The following is a 15,797-nucleotide window of genomic DNA, read 5'->3' as shown; positions in this document are numbered from 1 at the left end:
CACCGTGTCAAATTGGAGTCGACTGGTTCACTGAATAGCATACTGTCGTCAATTCATTTTAAAAGAGCGACCAGAAACCCTCTTTTTGACTGCCGACGAATTGCAAAGGACTGAATTTTCATTCTTCTACGTTTCTCAGCGCACCACGAACGATCGTTTGGATGCTTAAAGTACTAGAAAGATAAACCCTAAAGTAGACGAGAGTGGTATTATAAGGGTCGAAGGAAGGCTTAACAAGCTTCATATCCCTGAACAACAAAAACGGCCGATTCTTCTTCGTAGAGGATCATTTCTGGTAGAGTTGTTTGCCAAATATATTCATAAGACGATTGGTCATCAGGGATACCGAGTGGCTGTTGAAAACACATTTAAACGTGGAATTTACATACTCAGAGGACCCAAATTGTTTAAAGACATTGCTGCCAAATGTATGTTCTGTCGAACTCGACATAGGAGTTTACTTAGCCAACAAATGGGAGAACTTCCCAGTTTTAGAGGCGATCCACATACACCACCCTTTTGTAACGTAGCTCTTGATTTCTTTGGACCGATTTCTATCAAGCTTACTCGTATTAAATACCAATACTGAAGGTAACATTCTGATAGTGACCTGCATGACCACACAAGTTATCTCATTGGAATTAGTGGATTCTCTATCATCAGAACCATTCATTAATGCTTGGAGACGATTTGTCTGCTCGCGGGGGAACCACCCAGTAACCGCTTTTAGTGACCATGGCCGCAATTTCGTGGGCGCTCAGCAGAAGTTGAGAGATTGGATCAAATCATGAAATGAACTAAAATTAAAGATGGAATTCAGGAAAACCAATACATCTTTTGACTGGCAGTTCAATACTTCTTACGCTTCTCACATGAATGGAGTTGTCGAACCGCTTATAAGGAGTTGCCGTAAAGGTCTGGATGCCGTAGTCGATTACCATCATCGCTGTTTTAGTGCCCTTGAATGGCAGACTATTTTGAGTGAAGTGACATATCTTATAAACTCACGACCATTGTTTCCGGATGGGCCTGATCCACTTGAATCACCGCCAATTACTGGTAATGATATTCTATTTCCATATGGACAACCTGTACTCTTGCAACCGAACTCGGAAGTGGTAGCGAATCAGAAGAGTATTGTCGACATCGCACAATGACGTGTTCATGCATTCTGGGATTGTTGGATGTGTTATATGCCACCTCAATTAGTACAACGTTAAAGTGGTTTCACCCAAGAGAAAATTTATAAATTTATAAAAATACTGGAACCTGGATTAAAGGGGGTTGCGGCACAACGTGAGCATTGGCGACGGGGAATAGTTGTGGATGTGAAGCCAGGGAAGGACAATCTTGTTCGGAAGGCCATGATTAAAACTGGGAGAACTTAACCACAGGTTTTCTTCTAAATAAGGCATGCTTTTATTATGTAACTACTTGATTTGTGAACATTTAATTACTGCATTTTAATTAAGATTCACTTTGTTGTGGTTATTTTTCGAAATCCTTTATGTACTGTGACTCATGTCAATTTGTCACGAGGCGGGAGTGTTTCGGATTTCGAACTTTGACGTTGGTGGCGTGAATATTTGTTTTGGTTGTACACAGAATTGTCAGCAAGATATAACGCTTATTATCTAATAGTAGATATTTTTCTTATTTCTGACAGTGATACGTGGGAGTACTACGTACGTTGTTATAACCTTTAAGTTGTGGTAATGTTCTAGACTTTGGATATTAAAATTATTTTGTTAGGCTATTTAGTTAAGTGTTTCGATCGGCTAATTGGCCATAAGCCTGACTAGCCCTCGTGTAGTAGTTTGACTGTATGTATCTGCTACGCAGTATTGTGGGGTTGTTTGCACACGTAGCTGTGCTGCCTGTGCTTTCATTGAGTTTATTTGTGTTTTAGACTTTACCGAAGAATAAAGAACGGTTAAAGCAACTACCACAAGTTTGTGTATCATTGTCCGGATTAGGTATCAAGTATTAGCTTACTTACCAAACGAAGTACCTCTAACTATATAATGTAACTATTGTTTATGAGTGTGAATAATCCTATAGCAATAAGTGTTAATTGAACCTGTGGTATTGATGGATTATTTTTATTTGTTTTGTCTATCATAGGTTATTTGTAAACATTGTGGTATTTTAATTATGTACCAGATGATATTTGATTTAAATTGTTTAGTTATAGAGTATATATATTTTCTCTTTTCTTAGATGAGAAAACACTAATTTTGAAATTTACGAATCATTATTGCTATTATTACACCATTGGTTGAAACATTTCATTGATAACATTTACTTTGCTGGGGAACCTTTCAAGTTGGAATTGTTTTAACAATTATAATTATAATATGAACTCTTTTTTGTGAACAAATAATATTGGTTTTATATAAATTCCGACAAGTTGATGTCAAAGGAAGAGTTTTCCTTGATTTGATTATTTAATACTTTTTGGAATTTTTAGTTTCTTGCTCGAGATTTGGGTTACAATGACGTTGAAAAAAAATATGGATTGGTTTTTATAGGTTATTTTCTTTTACTACTTAATGATGTTACTGTAAAGTTCACAAAAGTTACAGTATTGTATGTTTGAAGAGAAATAAAGAATTTTTGATTGGCAACAAACCAAGAGTTTATTTTCTTATTCAAATGTATTTCTTGACGGCAATGAATGGAACAAGCTTCAATTCCCTCAGGATATTCTGTATGCGAACAGAAATTCTATCAAAAAATGTATATTGGGTGTTTGAAAGATTTTTTTTGTTAAGGATCTGTGACTGCAGTTGGTATTAACAAATGGTTGCTTAAACGTAAAATGTGACTGATTAGGCTATTAAATATCTGTGACTGGAACACAACAAATGGTTGCTTTTATTTAGCCTAAACATTAATATAAAAGAGTAAGAGCAAGGCCCTGACTTTGTTACTGTTTGTGTTTAGTATTGTACATACACATAATAATTTTACTTACTGCAGTTGGAAAATATATTTTACAAAGCATAGCTGTATAATAAAGTCCATCCCATGTACTTCCACTATTTCTATTTCAGTTTCTCTTTCAAAGGTAATTCTTAGGGTGCTAAATTAAAGTAATAAAACTACTGAAAACGTTTCGATTTCTAACATCTTTATCAACTGCCTGGTCATCTGCTGTTAATGATGACGTGTACCTCGTCTGGTTATACGTTGTGCGGAACCAAGCCAGGTGAGGATGCAAGTATGTAATTTTACCGATTGGAGAATTCATGTGCACCTAATTGTCACAGTTCATGTTTTCATCTTTCTTCCTTCTGATATTTATTGATTCTATGATCTGTCTATCTTTTCAGTATTGATTCCTTTGCTAGGATGTTCACCTCCCAGTTTGGTATGTGATTGCATGCTATGGCATGATCTGTAATAGTGAAATGATCCGGTCATTACTCCACACAGTTTGTTTTAACATCTTCAATGTGATCGTTGATACATGTTTATCACCAAGCAGTCTGGTCGAAATGTTCAGAGTAAGTACTCCGTTTTATGTTATGTTGTTATATATGTTTCAGAAAAAACAATTGACAAAATTAACTATAACCTACAAAGGACAGTTGCAAATATGGTACACAAAGAATAAATTTAAAATAAAAACAGATAAATAAAAGCATGTTAATTAAAAATAAAATAGCCCACAGGGGCGGACTCAGGGATGTTGCCCTAGTGGCCCGGGCAACACCCTTAATGTTGTTTCTGCCACTAAATTAAAATTGAGTCCCATTTCATCGTATACAATATGCATCCGGACCCGGAACTTGATAGGCTTAGTCATAAAGTAGTTACAGAGTTGCAGGGCATTTTATCAATTTTGAATATTTTGATGTTATCTTAATTGTTAAAATTGGTAAAAGAAGTAATTCTAGCGCCAACGAATTTAACAACCATCACAACCAAAATATTTCTTTGTAACAAAATTTATTTTAAATGGAACGCTACAAAAATAATCCTCCGCTTCATCACTGTATGAATACCTAATAACCAGACAAGAATGTATCTTTGTTACGTTTTCTATCAATCCATTTTCATATCATGCAATCCATTTTCAACAATATAGTAGTATAATAACATTTTAATTGAATAGTGAGGGATTAGTTACAGTGTTGACTTTGAATAAACCATTGGTAATTTACTAAAAATCCAAAATGAACTTGTGTTATAATAAAAACAAAATTATCAAATTATCAAAGAAATGCTCTACTACACATGAGAAATAGATGTAGGTTGATAAACAATCAGCTAAATGTATTCATGATTTTATTTCATCCCTGGCTTGTTACATTATCATGACACATTTCCAGACTTCCCCCTCCTCTCGCAATGCTTCCCTATCTATCTCGTGTATGTAGCCTACTACGTGTGAGGGCGTGTGGCGCATTGTGTTGGATGTTCAACTACCGTATATTTCGGTGTATAAGTCGCCCTTTTGACATGCAAATTTGACCTCTAAATTAAGGGTGCATCTTATACACCGAACATAAATGCCTCACCACACAGATTGTACATATAGGCCCTATCGTCACCTCGTTGGCTAGGCCTGACTGAGTAGGCTAGGCCTAGCTATAGTGTACTAACGTAACGGCAACCTGCTTCTGCGTAGTTTTTAATGCATTTTAGCGTGATGTTATACTAAATATGATGAAAAGATTTGTTCATTTAGGCGCTCCGTTAAAATTTCATTTGTAAACGTTTACGATTGGAATAGTATTTATTTATAGTTATACGAACGATCGCCGACCGCCGTACCCCCAGCGCAAGCCCTTCTTGGCGGCCACATGGTGTACAGTATTTGACTAGTATATTCTCCAGTTGATTATAGCATGGACCTAGCATACACACTTCTCGGATACATAGATACTAATCGAATACGATTGTCCGTGAAAGTGTGCGCCCTCTCGAAATGATCGAGCGAGGCTAGCCCACACACGTGCGTGTTACACACATGGTCATGCACTCGATGTTGCGGGTGCGAAACTCATGAATAACAAGTTAGAAAGAACTTGTTGAGGCTGGGCGCAGCCGAGCCTAGGTAAGAAGAAACCTAAATAAAGGACGCCGTTGTAGATATAACAAAATATATTATTACAATAATATTGATTACAATTTAAAAAAACATTGTTTTGATGAAATATAAAGTGCGTCTTATACATCAACGATATAAAAAATACCGATATTTTACTCTCAGTTAGGGGGTGCGTGTTATACACAGGTGCGACTTATACTCCGAAATATACGGTACTGATCATGAGATCGAGGTTCGAATCCAGCTCTCGCCGCATTGCTTGTATCCTTAGGCAAGATACTTTACTTACGTTTGCCTCTCTCCACCCAGGTGTATAAATGGGAACCCAGTTAGATCAAGACACAACTTTGCGCTGATTACTATCTGCATTATGGGAGTATGTTTCCATACGTGTTTGATCCAAAAAATGACTGGGGTAATAATGTTCAGCATTTAGAGGTTTCACAACATTAGGCGCTATATAAATCCAGGATATTATTATTATTATTATTCACAAATTACCCATGCATAGCAGTTTTACTAGCGCCATCACAGATTACCTCTAGTGGATCATGAATTCAAAAATTTCATCGACAAACGAAATATAGCCTATATTCATTCCTTTTAAATATTAGGCATATAGCCAAGGCTAATAATCGATTTGTCCATAATTATTGCGTTTTGCCGGGGGTTTTCCATAATCTAAGGCCAATTTTTAGGCCAAATCATAATTGTGCGTATAGTTTTGTATTTCCGATGCGTGTAGCACCCTATTTATCTTCACTTCCGTACATCTGTAAATATTAGGCCAAATTTCCGTAGTAATTTATGGACATTCCAAAATTTGAACCGTGTTAATTATACCAGTAGCAGAGCAAAGTTTGCTTCTTTCTGCAAATGTCCCATCATTATTTTCTTTGTTTTATTTTGGAGTGTGGTTTAAAACAACACTTTTGTAAAGTTTATAGTGGATAAATAAAAATGAATTTTTGGAAATTGTGGTTTTAACATCTGACTTTATTTAGCATTTAATTCAAAATAATACAATTTAACGTTTTTGCTCAATATAGGCAATCTGAAGCACCATATTACAATTGTAACAAATTAAATTTTAATTTACTATCAAAGATTTCATACAATTTAACGATAAAATTACAACCATGTATGGACTATGGTATCTCAGTTTGGTGTAACGGTAGCATGAATCAAATTAAAAACACAAATTATAAAAAAAAGAGATGCATGCATTGTTACAAATAATTTTAATTATAAAACAACACATGGTGACAACATAATCAATCTATCATGGAAAATATTTCAAATAAGAAATTATGCTATATCATTTAATGTTGAAATGTTTCTTCAAATTATTTAAATTTCAAATCAAATTTAAAAAAAAAAATTCTTTTCAAAGTAAATCCTCACTATTTTACCATTTTCCTTAAATCCAGTTTTATTTTATATATTGTATTTTCGGAATTCATTTTTTAAAAACATTAAATATTGTTTGTCTTTATATTGTGATTTTTCTTGACAAAACAACAATTGAAGTTGAAATATAAATTGTGACAGGTATTATTAAAGAGTGTTGCCGAGTGTTTGTGAATTAAGTTACCATAACAAGTATAGACTTAGGGGCCTCGTACTTGTATGAGCGAACTGGCAAAAAAAACACAAATATGGGCCTAGGTATATCAATAAAATCAGGGTATTTATTTCAATCGTTCTTGCAGTTAAAAACTGAATTACAAAAAAAAAAAATTGGATAATCATAATAATAAAATTTAACATTAATATTAACATTACTATCAATTACATACAACGTACAATTACAATTTATAATATATACAATAATAAAATACAATTATTAGAACAGAAGTTTGGCAATGAATATTTGTACCACAGAAACTAGTCAATCATATGCACCAAGAGTTCTTGGTGTAAAACCATGTGACTTGTACATTTTTTTCTGTGATGGAGAACTCAAGCAGTATACGTATGAACGCCATATGTGCCAAAATATTTATCTTTTTACTAATATTATGTCTAAACTCTAGAACCTAGACTAAGGCGGTACAAGCAATATAGTCACTTTGTGCGAGTCCAAATCGGCTGTTACTTGCATGACTGAGCAGCCATTTTTTTCAATATTTGGGCGTTCTTGGATTATTCAGCAAGAAACAGACTGACTGTATTGTTGAGAACAACAAATAGATCTCAGAGTTGAAGATGGCAAAACCATCACTTATTATAAAGGGTAATGAGTTGTAGATATGAATCCATGTGAAATTTAGACCGTAAGTATGTTATGACATCATCATATGGCCTGAATTTTAGAAAGTGGATTTTTATCTCTTTTGGCACAGTTTGTCACATTCAATAGAACGCATATCGCATAAACGCTACAATTTTCAATAATGCTATTACTATATTCTCCTTCAGACACATGAACTTTATTTTTAATTTGAAAACGTTATCATATTAAAACAATTAAATAAACGTGGATGGTGTAAAATAAAAACTAACCATCAACTAAACCGTTTACAATGCCAATACAGTCAACTGTTGACACTTGTTGAACAATTTTGATCGATGCTATGCTGTTTGTACAATTGTTGTGGAGCTTACTGTAGGCTAAGCCTAATAAATAGCATATGTATGTTACGATGCGTTCGTTGCGCGATAGCCTAACTCGTCATCATGACGAGTTCAAATCTAGTTTTAAATTTTAATTGTTTTAACAGTATTTCACAGAGCCTATGACGCTTTTAATAGTTTTTTAATAGTATTTTAACATTGTCATTTGCAATTTGATGTATTTTTGCTTTGTTGCTTTATTGTCTTTTATGCCAAGGAAAACAAATTTCCATTTGAAAGTGGACCAATCAAGTTTCTTGAATCTTGAATACCTTCTGAAATTTACAAGCATGGTGGAAAACACATTTATTACCATAATGGAAATATTTCAGAATCTTTTATAATAACAAATTAAGTGAAACAGTGCTATGTCTTAGCATCTACTCTTTTCTCATTATACTTTGCTGCGTTCTACCACCATGCAATGAAAGAAATGCCAGTAGGTGTGTGCATTCAATATCAGCTGGATGAGAAACTGTTATTTATACGATTACAAGCAAAAATAAAATGGTGAACATCTCAAAGATCTTTTTTTCAAATTGATCCAAAAAACAAATCCAAATCCCAGTCATCAAAACCAACAACACCCATCTCGAACTTGTAAAATGATGTTCAATACCTGGGTAGTACTCTCTCCAAAACAGCAGTTATTGATGATGCCGCCTATTGCATCCGATGTGCCTCAAACTCTTTTCGTAAACTCAGACCTAGAGTCTTTGACTCCAGTGAGATATATTGGAAAATAAAACTTCATGTGAAACATTCAACCTTAATACCAACACTCCTATATGCATGCAAGAAAGAATAAATAAATAAATAAATAAATGCAAGAATTACAACTTACACAGGCGACATGTAAAAGATCTTGAGAGATTTCATCAATGCACTCGCTGGTTCATTTTGAAGCACACGTAAACAAAATTGTGTTCAGTGTTTTTTTTTTGTCTTTGTTCAACGTGATCAATGTTAAGTTTTAAACCACTAAAAAATTCAGAATGATAACTTGAAAACTGCAAACAAACAAACATACAAACAAAGTAAATACTATACTTGGCAAAATCTTGCCAAGTAACAAACAGACAGACAAAAAGACACACACGATCGACTACATATACCTCCTTGGCAGAGCTAAATTAAAGATTACAACTTGTTTTCATTATAAAATGAGCTTTCAGTAATTAATTAAACAGTTATCAGGTAATTAGCAAAGAAGACATCTGATTGGACAAGGACACGAAAGGTCCTCACAATTCAACACAATCCTAATCGCGATAATACACACGCAGTATGCTGGCATATAATCAAGAAATAAAAAATTGTCTTAATTGTCTATTGTTAGTAAAACGCTTTACAGTATTTAATAATGCTGTATGTGTATGGCACCAGGGTGCACTAATAAAGGTTATACAAAGAAAAAGGGGATATATTTTCATTCTTTGCCACTACAAAATAAGGAAATTCTACGGAACTGGCATGTGATGGGTTTTTTTTTTAAGCGGTGAAAAAATACTCTAATTTGTTCAATCATACAGTGATGTAGGCCATTCTTTTAGGAACATTTTACAGAAATATTTTTTATCATACGATTTTTTAATTAACATGGTGCCAAATGAGAAGCTGACGTACACCTTGTTGATTTATAAACACTAGGCATTACTACAGGATATTTTCATTAAATAGTAAATTAATGAAAATGATTATTAAATTGTTATTAATATATAATACTATTAATTAGCTGTAAAAACATCCAACTTCCAACACACCGCTACTTTTTCAGTGCACAGCATGCACACTCGATGTTGCTTGGCATTAGGAGCAGTTTTCTGCATTTACACCATTCATTATCCCCTCACTTATTCAAAATCAAATTCATTATCAATAAGCTACTATCATTGTAACTTTTATCCTCTTAATCACTTTGAAATGTTCGTTCAGGCTCAAATAATTAGAACTCTACTTGTGACTGGCCTTCAGCATGTAAACATTGCTGTGGACCTTTGATTACGTCACATGTTGTAGCGCCCTCTATCAATCAAATTTTTAATTTTTTTGTTAATTAGTGAAAATAAAATTAAAATGTGGTTGCATAACGATAGTCAATATGTCCAACATGATAAAAGTACATTCAGATTAGGTTAATTTTCTATTTATAGTAGAATTCATTGACTGATCTACAATTGACCAAACTGATTTTTATTTTATACTTTTTTATATTTTATCATATTTAGGGAGAATTTATTTGATTATAATATGTACATGTTACTTTATTACACCCAAAAAATAAACCACTCCCTTGAATAAATGCGACCAAACTAAATGACCATGACCTAAATTAAATATAATTTGTGGCAGGGTTGCAGGATTGCCGAGTTTTTGTGTGAACATTATCAAGTCTACAGTAGGCCTAAGCCTAGTAATAGGCTCATCATGAGTGAAGTAAGTGCCAATAAAATGCCAACAAAGGCACATACAAACCAGTCACTAGCAGGCTATTCATTCAAATTATTTTTTGTTATTGTTTGCAGAAAAATCAATCGTAAAGAGTTTTACTGTTCCTTTGTGAAATCCCATCAAATGGTAACCAGACTATACCTACATGTAGGCCTAGAACAACATCCCACAAACTTTTTATTTTGCGGCCTAAAATCCCCAGGATCAAGCACCCAGTTGGATCAACGTAATGAAGCTAATATAAAAAGACAATTTTAGTACAATAAGATGTACCTCTAGGTCCCTGGAAATTACTATTTTTTTAAAGGTTAAAAATTGTGCTGCTCCACCGGCCAAAAAAAAATTTCAGCCCAAGATTTTCTCTTTATAACGCACACACATGTCACTGTGTTGCTTCACAGTTCACCCATCCATGATTTTACATTACATCTACAATCACTAGTAATGCATACTTTCAAAACAATGGTTTTGGCAAGATCAAACTAACTAAACCATTCATCATCTCGACATTTTTCACACCAGATTCTGCATTTATATTTTGGGTAGGGTGTAACACCAACTTTTTAGCTTTAGTGATCTGCCGATTAGGTAGGTAAACATTCAAAGGCATTTTAAATAAATAAATGATGCTACAAGTACTGTAATTACAATAAAAGGTTTTATTAACAGCTCCAGGAGTATCATTGAACTAAAACAGCAAAATTTAAATTGACCAATCATATACCTGCATTTGATCAATACATAAATGATGCTATCTTTTTATCTATTTTCTGGAAATAAAAACCTACATTAGGTCTCATCAACAGTGATGCAGTAAACAGTAAATGTGTAATAATTTTATAGTGTAGTTCATTTCTTGTTTTTAAATAAAAAGGCTTGACCATTGTTTCACGTACATTTACGGAAGACTTGTATAGCGCTTTGTATCGATAATATGGCTACAACTGTTACATATAAACTGCAGTATAACATCTACCAAGTTTTGAATCACAGATCTGTTTGAAGTTTTATTGTAGACAACTCTAAACATTTAGACTACAGCAGCATTAATCCCTTTAAAGCATATCTGTTGTATTTTTATTTGCAATTCTATATAAATTTGTATTACATTAAGAATAGCATTCACACATTGTCTGTGCCTATTTCTATTTTATGTTGTGTCTAATGTGGAAACATTTGTAACACTGTATTTGCATGCGTTTGCTCACCTACTGTAAATATACAGTATGTAGGTATATTTCAGAATGTAAAACAGAATTAAGAAAGCCTATAGATGTGTGTCTACTAGGCATATCATTACTATAAAAAAAATCTATTCAGGTTTTTTGTAAATTTGCACATGTTTTTGCACTTACAAGTACTTCTAATCTTAATTAATTATCTAATACAGCTGATATTGCAGCATGTATATTGACAGGAAATAGGCTAGCTTGTTTAGTACTATGCAGCTTGCTTTTCAGTATTGTTTACTTTTATTAAACTTTACTGCTCAACCAATTATTAAATCTTTCTATATGTTTATTTACAAATTGCCCAGAAGAAAATTAAAATAAAATTTCAATATATTTTTTTTATCTGATATACATTTCTTTACTTTCAGAGACAGAGTCCGACAAATTATTGTTTTGGCAAGATCATGATTATATTAACTAATACCATATACAGTTTTGTAAAAACACAATTTTAATTGGTCCATCACTGTTTATTACAACTAATTGTGTTTTAATTTAAATGTAATTTTACATATATTTGTGTGCTGAAAATGTTTGCTGATTCCTAAGTACCAACATATATAAATCACATTCATTTCTTATAACATTGCCTTCATATTATAAGCTTGGAATAATAATAAAATATCTACATATATATTACAATTGTTTTCTACTTAAAAAAACATTAGATTGAAGCATGTACCATGGATTTTTGCATAGCAAAGTCCATTTACAGATAATCACCATAAACCATAAACCATTTTTTCTTGTTTTTCTTTCTGTGTAAGAATATTGACATTTTATTTTTAACAGCAGATAACATTATTTATTTAATAACATATAGCATTTTTTTTACAGCGGTAACAATTTACATTATTAATAACATTCTAGCCGAAGTTGATAATGTTTAATTGTTCTTCTTAAATTAAAACACAACTTTACTTAAGACAATCTAAAAAAAGACACAAGTTCTTTAGTATTTAGTTTCAACGCCCTCAGTTATTTAAATTAAACTTGGGAAGATTTTGACAATTATATGAAAAATAAGAATATAAATCCTATTTTGTCACAATGGCAGTGAAAGTACTTATTGGTAATTACTTAATTGTAATTTGTCTTCAACTTTTGTATGCCATCCCACTATAACCAAGGCACTGGTTAACAATTAAAAGTTTTATTAGAAAAACAGGCAATGAATCTGAATTTCTATAAAAACAAAATTATACTACATGTGTATAATACAACTCTGCTTTTCAGTGAAATTAACAAATTTCTGTAGTACTATGTGGTTTTTATATTGATACAAAAACATCATGTAAATCCAGTCTCTTGAGACAATTGGCAATAGTTTATGTGGACAATATAACATAAATCCACACTACCCATACTGCTGAACTCTGTGGTTGTACCTGACTGCCCATTCTCATGGCAGTAAACCCCATAACTTATTTCTGTAGGCCTACTTTGTATTTATATTTCAAAACACAAATAACACGCTATAGCACGCTGTGGTTATATCTGATAAACACCACTCGGCAGTTAAATCTGATAAACACCATATAAATCCCCACAGTCTACAGCACTCTGTGGTTATATCTGATAAACACCTTATCAATCCACACAGTCTATAGCACTCGGCAGTTATATCTGATAAACACCATATAAATCCACACAGTCTATAGCACTCGTGGTTATATATGATAAACACCATATAAATCCACACAGTCTATAGCACTCTGTGGTTATATCTGATAAACACCATATAAATCCACACAGTCTATATAAGCACTCGTGGTTATATATAATAAACACCATATAAATCCACACAGTCTATAGCACTCTGTGATATCTGATAAACACCATATAAATCCACACAGTCTATAGCACTCTGTGGTTATATCTGATAAACACCATATAAATCCACACAGTCTATAGCACTCTGTGGTTATATCTGATAAACACTATATAAATCCACACAGTCTATAGCACTTGGCAGTTATCTGATAAACACCATATAAATCCACACAGTCTATAGCACTCTGTGGTTATATCTGATAAACACCATATAAATCCACACAGTCTATAGCACTCTGGTTATATCTGATAAACACCATATAAATCCACACAGTCTATAGCACCCTGTGGTTATATCTGATAAACACCATATAAATCCACACAGTCTATAGCACTCTGTGGTTATTTCTGATGACACCATTTAAATCTAAACAACATATAACACACTTTTCATAGCAATGTGAAATCATTGATGGAGATAGAGAGTGCTGCTATCATATTTAATGGGTATTAATATATTATAATGATATATTAATTGTATTATTAAAAATGTAATTTCTAACAAAACAGAGAATATTGTTGCTGCGTTTAAACAAAAATGGCAGTGTTGTCCAAGCAGAAGGATTTTAAGGGTAATTTTGTGTTTTTCCTCTTTCTTTTTTCTTTTGCTATCCAAATGCATTCATAACATACTTCTGAGATTCAACCGACCAAGTGAACAAAAGATTGAATATGAGAGCATACAAATATTTGACAACTGGGGATAGTTGAGTTTTTTGCAATTATAGTCATAAATGATGACTATATTTATTCTCCTTGTATTATTTTGTAATTTTTTTAATGCATAAAACACTTGCCATTTTTTGTCCAGTGTCAACAGTTTGTCTAATACATTTTTTTGTTGAATCTTATTTTATTTTGTTTTTTAGTTTTTTTGTTTGCATGGCAGTGATTTTATACAAACTTTAGTAGATAATAATTGTTATACAAATATTTACAAGTATACATGTTTACATTGCTAATATATGAAATTATCTTATATATTTCATTTATGATAAAAATGCTACATTGTTACATATTAAAATTGATTTTTTTAATAAATAGAACAATTATTTGACATAATAATTGATAAAAAAATCTTGATTAATCTTGAAAACTTATATTTATACATCTTAGAACCAACACCACCATCATAGCCTACCACATTAACATTTTCACAAACATTCAGGATTTATAATTTAATGGCACATTTACATTTTAATTTCTCTTAAGTACATTTTGAAAGTGGATGCTATTTAATGACATTAGTTCAATTTACTGCATTACCTCATATTTCAGGACAAAACTAATTTGATAACACAGATTTTGGGATCTTCTAGAGATTATAAAAGAAGACTAAGTGGGTCCGATTTTGTGGGCATGCAGAACGACATTTTTATTTGTAGTCGTATTCATCATAAATAATCACAAAAACATTCCATACTTTAAAAGGTCCAAACACAAACATTTGTGGGACTTTCTGTTCTACTGCAGGTGATCAACTAGCAAACTCTATGCAATCTGTCTTGGAATTCAGGTTTAATGCAAATAAAATGAAGTATGCTTGTTCTGTTTGTAGGCCTATGCATTTGTATTTCTTTATACACAAGTAGTAATAACAATCAGTATATGCAATAATGTTTATTAGATGTTGATGGATAAAGGATACATAGTTCATATTTTTCATTATTTTCAGTGGTGGATCCAGGATTTTGAAATAAAGGGGCACAAGGCCTAAAAAACTGTTTTATCTTTTGCATTAAATTTGTACACATTTTGGATAGATTGTGGTTTATTATTATCATAAATATAATGCATACCGTAAATCTTCTAATAGTAACCCACACTCTAATAGTAACCCACCTTATAAGTCAATCTATAATAATAACCCACTCACAAAAACTTTTCATTATGAAGACTGGTCGTTTATGATGCAGTCATATTTTGAAAATAAGGAGATAATGCATGTTGATCTCGGGAGTGGGGGAGGATTGAGTGTTTTTGAGTTTATAAAATAAAGTTAGAGTTCAACCAAATTTGTTTATTCGTACTTTTTTATTATTTTGCTATGAGTTGCTGACTGGAACAGTTGTGGGGTGGGTTACTATTTTCAGGTGCCTAATTTAAAATTAATAATAATAACCCACTACTTCTAATAGTACCCCACCATAAACAAGAAATATTTCTTACAAAAAACGCTGCTCGCTTATTGAAGTAACAGTTTTAAAGATATATTGTCCCTTTGAAAAATATTTGTTATTTCAAACTTGTTTTTGAATGTGTCATTTTATTGTCACATAATAGTTATTTTACCTGAAAAAAATGTAATTTAAAGCAAAAAAATACTTAAATTGTCTGTCAGACAATGGTTTTGAGTTATAATTAAATGTTTCTTTTCTCTTTTTATATGTGAATTTTGTTACAGAAGTGAATAACTTTGATGATGAAACACAAACTCAATTTAGTTTAATTTATTGCTAAGGTCAAGTCTGGGGGTCACTTATATCACGCCTAGATACTTCAATCATGACAGCGAATTACAGTATTATATAATTTATCATGGGACTCATAAATACCAGAAATGCTTTGGGATTTGTTGTTCAACTGTTAGACTCTTTTCCCAGACG

General features: G+C 32.4%; 2 long non-coding RNA genes across 2 annotated transcripts in view; one reads left to right on the top strand and one right to left on the bottom strand.

Moving 5' to 3' along the window:
- LOC144858656 (uncharacterized) overlaps window positions 1-15,797 on the top strand; it is a 158,364-nt gene that overhangs the window by 104,834 nt on the left and 37,733 nt on the right. Inside the window, exon 3 of the long non-coding RNA XR_013616653.1 lies at window positions 3,336-3,509. This is a non-coding gene — a long non-coding RNA (uncharacterized LOC144858656). The remainder of the gene's footprint in view (window positions 1-3,335; window positions 3,510-15,797) is intronic.
- LOC144858655 (uncharacterized) lies at window positions 11,285-15,340 on the bottom strand. Its single transcript, XR_013616652.1, has 3 exons — window positions 13,177-15,340; window positions 13,023-13,085; window positions 11,285-12,843 (listed from the first exon to the last, which is right to left on the bottom strand). It is a non-coding gene; the product is annotated as an uncharacterized LOC144858655 (long non-coding RNA).

Source organism: Antedon bifida, chromosome 2 (assembly GCF_963402885.1).
Source record: "Antedon bifida chromosome 2, ecAntBifi1.1, whole genome shotgun sequence".
Lineage (NCBI taxonomy): Eukaryota > Metazoa > Echinodermata > Crinoidea > Comatulida > Antedonidae > Antedon > Antedon bifida.
Note: the sequence above shows the minus strand (reverse complement) of the source record. Positions and strands in the feature narration are given on the sequence as shown.